A 12148-nucleotide genomic window follows, 5' to 3' on the forward strand; every position below is an offset into this window, starting at 1 on the left:
TTCGGTTAGATCAGTTTCTATCAATTCTCACCGGTTTTGACAGGTTCACACCAGTTTTTGTCCTTACATGGTCTAAATACTCGAACCGACCAGTCTAATTCAATTTTTACGATGATGGTATCAACTTTTATATAATAAGAATAGATGAAATAAATTACTTATTTACTCAAATAAATCATAATACACAATTTTTTCTCTTCAACATAAAGTGGGGACATAGAACATTAAAATTTTTAGAGACGGGGATTGAAACTTCACTAATATTTATTTTCTAAAATACCTTCGATCAAAATTTGAAAATCCAACACTACCCCAATTATTTAAGGCCTTCTCCTTCGTTCTTTCTCTGCAAACTCACCCTACTCAAATCGTGACCTCATTGTCGCCACCAGGATCAGCCTGTCTTCGTCGTCAGTGGCTTCCTTTTTTCTCTCTTCTCCCTAATTCCCACGCTGTCAGTGTTTGCTTGCCTCTTGAATACTTCTTCGTCCTCTTCTTTCTGCATCTCGTGTCAACCGCCTTGACTTCGTCGTGCCTGTCGCTGTCGGCACCCCCTTTGCCATTTTGAAAGAGAAAATCATTACCTTTCATTACCACCGAAAAAAAGACATGCCTTTATTGTGAATTATGAGTATCTTGTACAAATTGTGGGTACAGTTTGACACGGGTATGTGATGTTATTAATGCATTTGTTTTCTTTTCTTTTTGGTTTTGGAAAATTCTCTTCAATTTTTTGGTGTGGTTAAATTGTTGGTTTTATTGAGTTGTTTAGAATTTAAGCATGGATCTATGTTGAGGCTTTTTTATTTAAATAAATATATAAACATTATTAATTCTCAAAATGTGTATAGATGAAATTGTTGATGAAAATGCCTACGACGGGAATCTCCCGTGAAGTGGAATTCGCCATCAACTTAACCCAGGCGCTCACGAAATGGAGCAGATGCAAGTCAGGACCAAGTCAAAAACATCATAAGTGGGTGTGGGTATATTTATATATAAATAAAAGATAACTCAGCTGCATCGCCTGGGAATTGGAGGAGTTGTAGGTTGAGGATCCATGCTGCTTCTGGCACATGCAAAATGGCCACATCAGCTATGTCACCCACGACATGGGCGCCTGGGCTGAGTTAATGGCGAATTTGACTTTGCGGGCGGCTCCCATAAATTGGCCGTGTGCATTTTCATCAACAATTTTATCTATGCGCATTTTGGAAATTAATAATTTTATATATTTATTTAAATAAAAAAACCTCTATATTGATGTGACAGAATTTTCTTTGAACATGCTTTGTTTTAGTATTTGATTATTTATGTTCTGGCCATGCCTTGATCTGGATTTGGATAAGGAAATAGTCATATTTAGTTATGTTTGTTTGATTTGGAATTACTATATTATGAATTTGTATGGAGAAATTTGAAGAAAAGCGAAAAGAAGAAAGAGAGAATCAACAAGGGGTATTCAAGTAACTTTGTTTGTTTTAGTCTCTGTATTTTTTTTTAAACCAAATAGAATACTGAGACAATTTAATTTTGTACACTTTACATTAAACATAATACTTAAATTTAATTTAGTCTCTACTTTCCAGTCTTTGTCTCACAATCTCTGTCTCTCAGTCTCAGCTTCTATTCCAAATGCAACCTTATTATTTTGGTTATATGGTGGTGTCCAAAAATTATACTTACCGAATTATATTATTTAACTTAAAAAAAAATACAAATCGGACTTTTCGATTAATGTTTTTGAAAATAAAAAAAAAGTAACATTGAAATTGAACTCTCTCTAATACTGAGCAACTTACCCAAAAGTTAATTTACAAATGGAGCGAAAAAGTGTTATCCAACAATATTAGTGCATGGTGTGTTATTCACATATGTGAATCTGGATATGCAGACTTGCGAAACGTAGGTCACGTTTTGTATGAAGAAAACAAAAAAAAAACAGCTGCAAAACACAAGCTGCGTTTGGCATGCAGATAAGTCCGGTCATTTGACCACCTTGAAACTGTCCAAAACACAACCTGCATGTCTGACACATGTTGTGGGAGATGGCCAAATAGAGCCTTTAAAAAGCAAAACGCATGTGAGGTTGTTTCAAAGGTGAGGGTTAGTGGTTTTTAGAAGGTTTCAGCATTTTTGGGGTGAGGGTTTCAACGTTTTGTGTTGTAAGTGAGGGATGATTTGAGGCTTTTGGTTGCAAGGAAGGGAGGAAGAAGAATACCAGGAAAAAGAGAGAGCAGTTTAAACGAATGAGGAGTAAAATTAAGAGAAAAAAATGGTTCACGATTTTACATTACCTCAAAAACATATTATTAAGTATCTGGATCATTCTCAATGGATAAGTATTTTTTTTATATTTTTATGATAAATAAATATATTTATTTGTATACTACTTATTTGTTATTATTATATTATTATTAGTGTTTTCGTTATATATGAGTAGTCAGGAACGGTTCTATGTATATTGGTGTAGGGGCAAGCGCCCCCACTACAATTTGAAATTTTTTTAGTAGTATATGATAATAATATTTATTTGTTCCCATTAGATTATTAAATTTGACTTTACAATAATTTTTTTACTCAACTTTTGGTACTTAATCGTCAATTTAAAAATTTTATATTAGATATTCGTTAGAATGATCAATTCTCATATTTAAACGAAATTAGTGTTCTTTTTTAAAAATCAACTCAAAAGAATATTATTTATCTTCTTTTCAAATTAGCTTTAATTTTTGTGTAACAACTATATTAATTGAAAGAACTTTTTTAACTATGAATATCAATAAGAGTCAGCTTCTAATTGTGTTGGGAAGTAAATTTTTAAATAATTATTTAGTAATATATATGGAAAGAGAGAAAGTTTAATGGTAGTGTTAAGAGAAAAATTACTTAATTTTTAAGAAATATAAAACCTAAAAGAATAGAATTTTAAATTATATATTATTATTTAAATTACTATTTTAGTGTTTTAATTGTATATTAGATATTTTGAAGGCTAATCATATTTTACAATAATAAAATATAATCATAGCAATAATCATGTTATATGTATATAAAAAATAATTATCTGTATAAAATATATATTAAAATATAAAATACATATTAAAAATAAGTTAAACAATACATGTATTTATACATAAATATATAATTGTTAATAGATAATTTAATATTAATATTTTTTTTGAAAAAATTAAAAAAAAAACATAAATTAAATTAGGTCCTTGCTAAAATTGTTGTACAAGTATTTCTCATAAAATTTGTAGCCCACGAGTACAAACATTATCGATCATCTAATCTTCACATCTAAATATAATTTGAACATTGTCTAGTAAAAGAAAAAGGGGTAAAAAGCTATTAGTTTGATTTGAAAAATATTATTTAAATTAGCAAAATGGAATAGATTGAAATGTATTAAACAACTTAACTAGGAGAGTTTTATCCTCACTTTTATTATTAGATTCTATCCACTTACGTGTTTGTTGACCACTGAATTTCCACCATTCATATATGCTTAGAGAATAATGACAAAGGCATTGTGATATTACTGAAAGAAAAAATCAAACCATAATACAAGTGAACAAGATTATTATTATGAACATGTTAACAATAATATTTATTATTTGAAAGAGTTCTTTAATAATGATATATTATTATTATTATTTGAATATATTATTAATGGTTATTATTAATCTATTATTATTATTGTGATAGTTATTGTTGTGGTTAATTATTAATATTTTATTAATGTTATTGTTAAGACTAATTATAGTTATCAAGTAATATTAATAATTATTATTTTTTTGTAGGCGATCAGAAATTTGTTGCCTAAAAAATTTAATCCGCCATAAACCTTCAACGATATAGCTGCAGCGGCACTAGCATTAACTGAGTTTCAGCACGTTTCGCGAGTAGGCGAAATAAGAGGTCATTTTGCACTCCTGAATGCCTTAGTGGAATGATGGAGATTGAACACTCACACGTTTCACCTTCCAGTCGGCGAAGTGACTGTAATGCTAGAAGATGACAGGGAGCCTGTAATGAGAAGAATGGACAGTAGTCACCACTTTTTGGTGGAGAACTGCTTCGCTTGTTTTGGTCGGTTGCCCGATCCGGACGATCACGTATTGGGTAAGGTAAATCTTGCATGGGTTCAGCGGTACAGAGACACCAAATCGTGTGACACGCAGGAGTCCATTGAGCGGTACATCCGGGCTCACATTTTCTGCGTGCTCGGAACGGTCGTATTTCTGGATAAGTCTACCAATTCTTTGAACTCGAAGTTTTTGCCTCTACTTCGAGATTTTCATCGGATTCCACTATACAGTTGGGGACAATCAGTCTGGCACATCTGTATAGGTAAGTGTTGTGCATCACGATACAACTGTAAAGAGCTAGATGGACCACTCATTATACTTTTTGTTTGGGCGTAGGAGCGTATGCCGTTCCTGGCACTTATTTCTCGCAATGAGCTCGCCGATGTTGGTGTTCCACTTGTGCACCGGTATTGTTTATTATTATTGTTGTTGTTGTTGTTCTGATTACAATCATTCTAATCTTGTTTAGGTGGAGTCATTGGCGCCGACTAACAAGATATACACGAAGGTTTACAGCGCACTTTAGGCAGTAACTCGATGACCTGGGAGTCAACAAGGTAGGTTTTAACAATTTATGTTAAGCTACTTAGTTAGATTAATAATTTTACTAATCGGCCTCATGGTTACTGGTGTGCAGTTTATATGGCAGCCGTATATGGCAGTCATGGTTCCTAACGACCTAACCGTAAATTTGTTTATGTGCTCCACAACGTCGCCGTTAGTGTCATTCGAGTGTATAAAGTGGCAATCAACAGACCGAGTTAGACGACAATTGGGGCTACAAGAGCTTCGACCAGACCCCGCATTCCAGATTGGTGATGCTCATTGCAGACAGTTGACTGGCCCATAGAATCATCACTGGAGCGACAAAAACAGTAATAGGTTAACATGTGAAATTCTGGCCGCTATAATATTCTACAGTTAGGGGACGAGATTGTCGACTTTCATCCTCTCCCGGTGTACTACGAGTGGTATAGACAGCAGTACTGGCATCACCTACGATTGTTAGATAGAGTTGCAGGTGAAGAGGCCAATGTGAATGAACCACAAGAACAACCACTATCACTAGCTAGACCTCAGCAGTAAAATCCCCTCATGAGCAACAGTTTCAGGTGTTGGGGTATAAGCACCAGTATTAGGAACCGGGCTATGACCAAGGATTTCATGTATCATTAAGATTTATTATCATTATTGTTACCGTTATGAATTATTATTATTATTATTATTATTATTATTATTATTGTGCATGTAAGTTTAACGGTGCTAATATTATTTAGGTTCCGGCATATGAGCACTAGTTTTAAGTGCCGATATATGACCACCAATTCCAGATGTCGGGGTATGAGCACCAGTATCAGGTGTCATCTTATGGCCAACAGCAACAGTTTCTGGTATATGAGCAACAACAGGTCCTAAGAGACACAGATTATCTATTTGAGCTAGAGCATCAAGGGCCTGCTGCTTCTGAGCCGTCTGTTTGTCGTCGCACCACATGAGGTCATGCCAGTGACTTCTTGATGGATTGATCTCCGGGTCATGTAGATCCTCCTTGTCCTTCTGCACCACCTCGTACCGAGTTGTTAGATTTGAATGAATACCCGTAGCAGGAAGCGGGATTTGGAGGAGATGACCTGTAGCACAAGTATGATTATGGTTGAGCGAGTGCTTTGGTCATAAGTGGTTCCAGTTTGTACGACACTGGCGGTGCCAACATGCCCGATGTCGGTGCTTCTGACAGTTACGGTGGTCTGGATGCCGGTATGTCTCAGGGTCATCCATATAATTTATGGACACAGACTACGCCCCCGAATAAATACACCCCATCTCAGTATTCGAAGAAGGCACCAAAAAAGTAGCCTGTTGCAGTTTATCTTTGTCTGTTTGAGTTTAGCTTTGTATTCAGTGTTGTATCTCGTATTGTTAATTCTCATATTCAGTGTTGCAGGTTGAATAGGTCTCTATATGATCTTAAACAAGCGCCAAGGGAGTAGTTTCTTAAGTTAAACAATACCGTGTCTTATTTTGGTTTCAAAAATGATCAATTTGATACACTTTTATTCATAAAACAATCTACCACATATGCTATCTACATTCTCTGTTATGTTGATGATATCATCATCACTGGAAATAATCATTTTGCAACAATTGAACTCTATTTTTACCTTAAAAGATTTAGGAGAATTAAGTTATTTTTTAAGCATTGAGGTTAGGGAAATAAATTTTGGACGTTTACATCTCTGTCAAAACTAAATATGTCATTGAATTTTTGTCTAAGGTTAACATGGGAGAAGCATCAACAATGCCAACTCCTATGGTATCCTCTTTACAATTGTTGTCCACAAGTTCTGAAGATTTTTAGGATCCCAAACTATACAAATTCATAGTTGAGAGTCTACAATATTTATCTATTAAAAGACCATATATATCATTTTCTATTTGTAAGCTGAGCCAGTTTATGCACAAGCCTTTGCTTGCACATTAGAAATATGTTAAAAGAGTTCTAAGATACTTAAGTGGAACTAAAGAATATGGCCTGAGTTTTCATAGCAATTCAGATTTCAGAATCTATGGGTTTTCTGATTTTGATTGGGCATGTGATCTAGAGGATCGAAGGTCAATTTTAGCTTTTTGTTTGTTTTTTTGCTCTAATTTAGTGTCTTGGTCTTGTAGGAAACAACATACAGTTAGCAGATCATCAACTGAGGCAGCATTTAGGAGTTTGGCCTCTTGTGAAGCTGAAATTGTATGAAATAAAAATCTGCTGATGGAGCTAGGAGTTCATCTTCAGACCTCACCTATGATATTTTTGTGACAATTTAAGTGATGTGATGCTAACTCAGAATCCAATCTTTCATAATAAGTCCAAACATTTTCAATTGGATATTCAGTTTGTTCGAGATAAAGTTCAGAAACAGCAGCTTCAGGTGGCGCACATACCTGGTATTGAACAAGTTGCAGACTTATTGACCAAACATTTGTCTGCAGTTGTTTTTGACAAATTCAGGAGCAAACTTAGGATTGCTTCAAGACCAATCATAAGTTTGAAGGGAGTTGTCAAGCATAGTATACTAATTAACAGAATTAATAGAATTGCCAGAAACAAATTGCTAGTCATAGAGTTTGTTAGTTAGTTGGCTTTCTTAGTTTTCTTGGATTGTGAAGGTTGTGGTAGGCTTAGAGAAGGGGGGTTGAATCTATGCCTTCCTTTTAAGTTACTGTTATGACCTTTTAAATCAAACTTTCAATTCTGATTCTGTTTGTACTCAGCAGCAGAAATTTATGAGACAATTTATTTTTGTCTCATGAATATCAGAAAATAGAACACAGCAGAGAAGAGAAAAGCTAACACCAGCATATATCCTGGTTCGGTTGCCTTGTGCTATGCAACCTACGTCCAGTCTCCTCCACAATAATGGAGGAATTTTCACTATAGTTAAAAGTATTACATACACCAATTTCACACTCAAGTTCTAGCCTAACTTGACATTGGCTATGCTAACACCTAACTATTTACTCTTAGTGCTAACCCAACTAAGAAAGAAATACCTTACAGGTACAAGATACAAGACACTTAACCAACCTAAAGAAATCAGAAAAATAACTCTAGACTTTTTTCTCAAGTGTATCACTCAGCCTTTTTCCACTCATGGCTTTTACTTGAGCTTTCTCACAATGCCTTTTCTCACAAAAAATTACAAAAAGATAAACATAGAATAGTACATCACAATCTATAAAAACATGAAGGAGATTGAATTCATCAGCAGCCTCTTTGCTATGTGCAAAACCAGATTTGCAAACCTCAGATACAGTTCTTCAGTATAGGCCGAATGCTTCTTTGAAAGAAAGCATTATCCTAGTAAAGGAAATTCTTTGCAGAACTAAACTCACCAAACTCTGATTTTCTCTCCTTGGTCCTGAATGAGTAGAAAGCTTCTTTTTATCTCCTTGCATGTTCCTTGGTTGCTCACCCTAGGTCAACTTCTTGAGCACTGAGCTTTACTAACCCAGCCGTTCACTTTTTCTCATTAAGCATCAGAGTGGAAACTTTGCTTCTGACTTCTTCATCTTGACCGAAAGCCATAAAGCAGTAACCACAAGAGTCTTCCAATGGTCAACATGATCTGAGCCTTTGAAAACTAACTTGGTCCCCAAGACATTTTTGAGACCGTGGATTTACAGCAGAGAAGAACAGAAATTCTCTTTTCCATATAGCTCAAAACAGAGATATAGAGAATTGAAGATGAAGAGAAGAAAGTATGTTGCATGTAAAAGGAAATGGGTTACCTTTAACCTAAACTTGATTTGGTTTGGATTTTCTGATTAGACTTCTGTGTATCAAGCTTGGACTTTCTTTTTCTTGCTTCTTTGATGATCACCTTGGGAGAGAAGCTTTCTCTTTCTCTTTCTCATTTTTCTGAGTTTGTGATTTGACTAAGACAGAGGAGAGAAGAACGTTACTTTGGTAAATTCAAGTGAGAGGGAATGAGGACTTCAATCTTGTATGAGAAGCTTTGGTGGGATCAACTTGGATATATGGATATGGGCTTGGATCGGGTTTGATTTGCTTGGCCCGTTGGTTCCTTTATTTGTTTTCTTTTGGGCTTCGTTTGAGTTGTCAACCCATCAGCCTTGTTTCATTTTCCATTTCATTTGGGCTGCAGTATTGCAACAATAAATAATTAGCTTCATATAATTATAAACAATCAACATTTAATTATTTATTTTGCCCAATTAAATAATGTTTGTCATCACTAATTAATTTAGTTAATTTCTTAACTCAACAGATTGTGACTAGTGTATATGTATGCTGCACTTCTTCTCTATAAAAGGCAATGTTATCTCTTGGTAGACACACCTGTAATTCAGTATTTTCTACACAATAACATTTTCATTTTCTGATTACATTTAGTTTTTGATTGGGTTAAGTACGATTTTGGTATCTAAGGTAGAGGCTGAAAATTTTTTTCATCCCCAACCTTTTTTTGCATACAAAATTGTCCTTTTTACTTAAATATTAAAATTTTTGGCCAAATTACCCATAACAAAAAAATTATAAAATAAAAAAAAAAAAGAAAAAATAAGGGAAAGTGAGTGTTTCTGCTCCTACGAAGGGGAAGGGAAGAAGAAGAAGAAACTACCCACGATCCACCTCTACCTCTGCTTTCGCTGCCACCTTTGTACGATTTTGGTCCCTAAGGTAAGGATGATTTTAAAATTAATTAAACCTTAGGGACAATTTTGTATTCAAAAAAAGGCTGGGAACAACAAATAATTTCGGTCTATACCTTAGGAACTAAAATCGTACTTAACACTTTCCGATTCTTTCTGCAATTCTTCAGTTCATAATTTCTTGTTGTGCAAAGGTTCAGTGAAACTCTATCAATGTCCATGTCTCATGCTATACACTAAGCACCATTTGGTTATTGTCAATATCCAAAAGAGACATGGAAACGGTGGTACATGTTTATCGTTTGTTTGTCGAAACACAATTTTTTTAAGACACGGTTACACGCGGTTACCCACAAAAGACGTGTATTTTGTGTCTTTCCAAAATATTGAGACACGGATATTTGGCTTGAGACACAGATTGAATTATAGTTTTGGACAATTCTATCCTTATTATTTTTTGAAAATTTTATAATTATCCTATACTATTAACACCCTCTCTCTTTTTTTCTGATCCCTTTTTTTCTTTTCCCTCTTTTTGTTCTTTCTTCATCTTCTTCTTCACACTCCAGATGGCAGATTTAATCGTCATCATCATCTTTTTTCTTTTCTCTCTTCTGTTCTTCTTTCTTCTTCTACCCATCATCTTCTTCTTCATGCCCCAGAGGGCAGATCTGATCTTCGTGTTGATGCCTCCCTCGCTTCATCTCCAGATCTGTATGTGCTCTCATATCTGCCTCTTCCATGTGCTTCCGCCTTCGTGTTTTTTAGATCGTGCTGCCTCTAGATCTGCCTCTTTTCCAGTCGTGTTGACAATGAATTTGGATGATGGAAAAAAGTCACACAAAATGAGAGTTTTGAACGATGATGGATGAAGCATTATTCGAATATTAGTTTATTAAATATTTTCTCTCAAAAATTTTAATTTTTTATTTAAGAAAAAAACTCATGTTCAAAACAAAATCTGAGTTTATTTTTTGAAAGGAAGTATGACTTGAGTATTTGGGATGTGCCACCACTTTTTCTTAAAAATTTGTATTTCATAATAATGGTAATGGAACACAAGAAAGTCCAATTTGACATTAGAACTCTTCTCTTCCCTGCTTCTCATCTTCTTTTTATTTTTGATTTTTTGTCCAATTTTTTTTAAGTATTGAATTGATTATGAATTAGAGATGTTGATGATAGTAATTTGGATTGTAGAAAAATCAATGATGGTAGTGGAAAGCAATGATGACAGTAGTGGAAGTGATGTATCGATGGATACGATATAGGGACAAAAATGATATTTGATTTAGATAAGTGTGTCTTGTACACTATGACCAAACATAATAAAAAAATTTGTGTATTTTGTATCTATGTATCTCTGTGTATTTGTGTCTCTGTCTTTATATTTAAAAGACACTAACCAAACACTGCCTAAACAAACGGAACCTGAGGACACAAAGAAAGGGGTTTTTGTCATTACAAAAATGCTCCGATCTTTATTTTCGTCCCCAAAAGATAAAATTAATCAAATTTGTCCCCGAAAGATAACCAAATGGGTCGCGTTAGTCCTTCCGTCATCTCCTGTGCTGAGGTGGCTAACGCTCGCTGACATGGCCTGTTAACTGCCAGCGTGGCACTCGCTTAGTGTACCCTTTTGTTGCTAATAAGATAAGTTTATTAGATCAATTCAAATCAGTCCCTAAATCCATGAACCCTAATCCCAAATTCAATGATTGGCTGCCTTGGTACTGTCGTCCCTCTTCCTCTCTCTTCCGTAGTTCCATCTCCCCTCTTCCTCTCACTTTCATCGTTGCTCTTGGAGCAATTAATTCAAACTATAATTATATTAAATCCTCTTCTCATGCCACAGAGAGTTCATGTATGAAATCAGAACATTAAGATGGGTGCCAACAATGTCTTTTCCTGTTCTGTTTTGGCAACAAGGTTAATATATGATTATGATGATGATGGTCATGAGAATGATGAGTGATCAAGGCATGAAAAGCTTGTTCCCACACTTGCAAGGCCACATTTCTGGGTAGTACTCAAGACGTATGATCATACCTGTTTGGACCGGCACGTGAAGTGGCCTGCATGGGCTGCACCACCCGCACTTTGACTTGCACGATGGCGGCCACGACCCTGGACCCCTTGACCTCTTCTCATCCCCCTGCCGTTGCCCTTTTTCTTTCTCTTCCATGTGAGATTGCACGTGTCTTGCTACTACTCCAAAACCTGAACCTAGAAAGTGAAGTCAAAAGTTAGTCAGAGCTAAAAACAGAAGTAGAGAGAGTATCACGTGATGTTGAAGTGTACTGTTATGAACTTACTTGGTGCTGATGATGCTCTGGTGGTTTTACTGCTTCTGCTGGTCATGGCTGAAACAGCAGAAGAGAACAAGAGAAGAGTGAAGGCCGTCAATGCTAATTTGGGATTAGGATTTATGGACTTAGAGAATGATTTGAATTGATCTAATGAACTTATCTTATCAACAACAAGAGGGTACACTAAGCAAGTGTCATATTGGCAGTCAACAGGATATGTCAGTGAGCGTTAGCCACTTCAGTGCAGGAGATGATAGAAGGACTAATGCGACCATTGGTTATCTTTCGAGAATGAATTTGATTAATTTTATTTTTTGGGAACAAAAATAGAGATCAAAATATATTTTAAAGGTGAATTTGACTATTAACTCAATTGTTAGCCACATCAAACCTTTCTGACACCACTTGAGAATATGCATAAGTATATTATGTTAAATCCAATACTTTTTGAATAATGGGACATAGTTACAAATTTATATATATTGTAGGCGTGTAGCGATTTCGTCAAAAAAATTTTAAGCGTAAAAATTTAATTAATTATAAATTTAAAAATATTATAAGAACTAATCCAGAATT

General features: G+C 35.0%; 1 long non-coding RNA gene across 1 annotated transcript; it reads left to right on the forward strand.

Moving 5' to 3' along the window:
• Window positions 1–217: 217 nt before the first annotated feature.
• On the forward strand, window positions 218–1581 carry LOC127746770 (uncharacterized). The gene is made up of 2 exons (XR_008008482.1): window positions 218–667; window positions 852–1581. It is a non-coding gene; the product is annotated as an uncharacterized LOC127746770 (long non-coding RNA).
• The last annotated feature ends 10567 nt before the right edge of the window (window positions 1582–12148 follow it).

The sequence above is a fragment of the Arachis duranensis genome, chromosome 4 (assembly GCF_000817695.3).
Source record: "Arachis duranensis cultivar V14167 chromosome 4, aradu.V14167.gnm2.J7QH, whole genome shotgun sequence".
Classification (NCBI taxonomy): Eukaryota; Viridiplantae; Streptophyta; class Magnoliopsida; order Fabales; family Fabaceae; genus Arachis; species Arachis duranensis.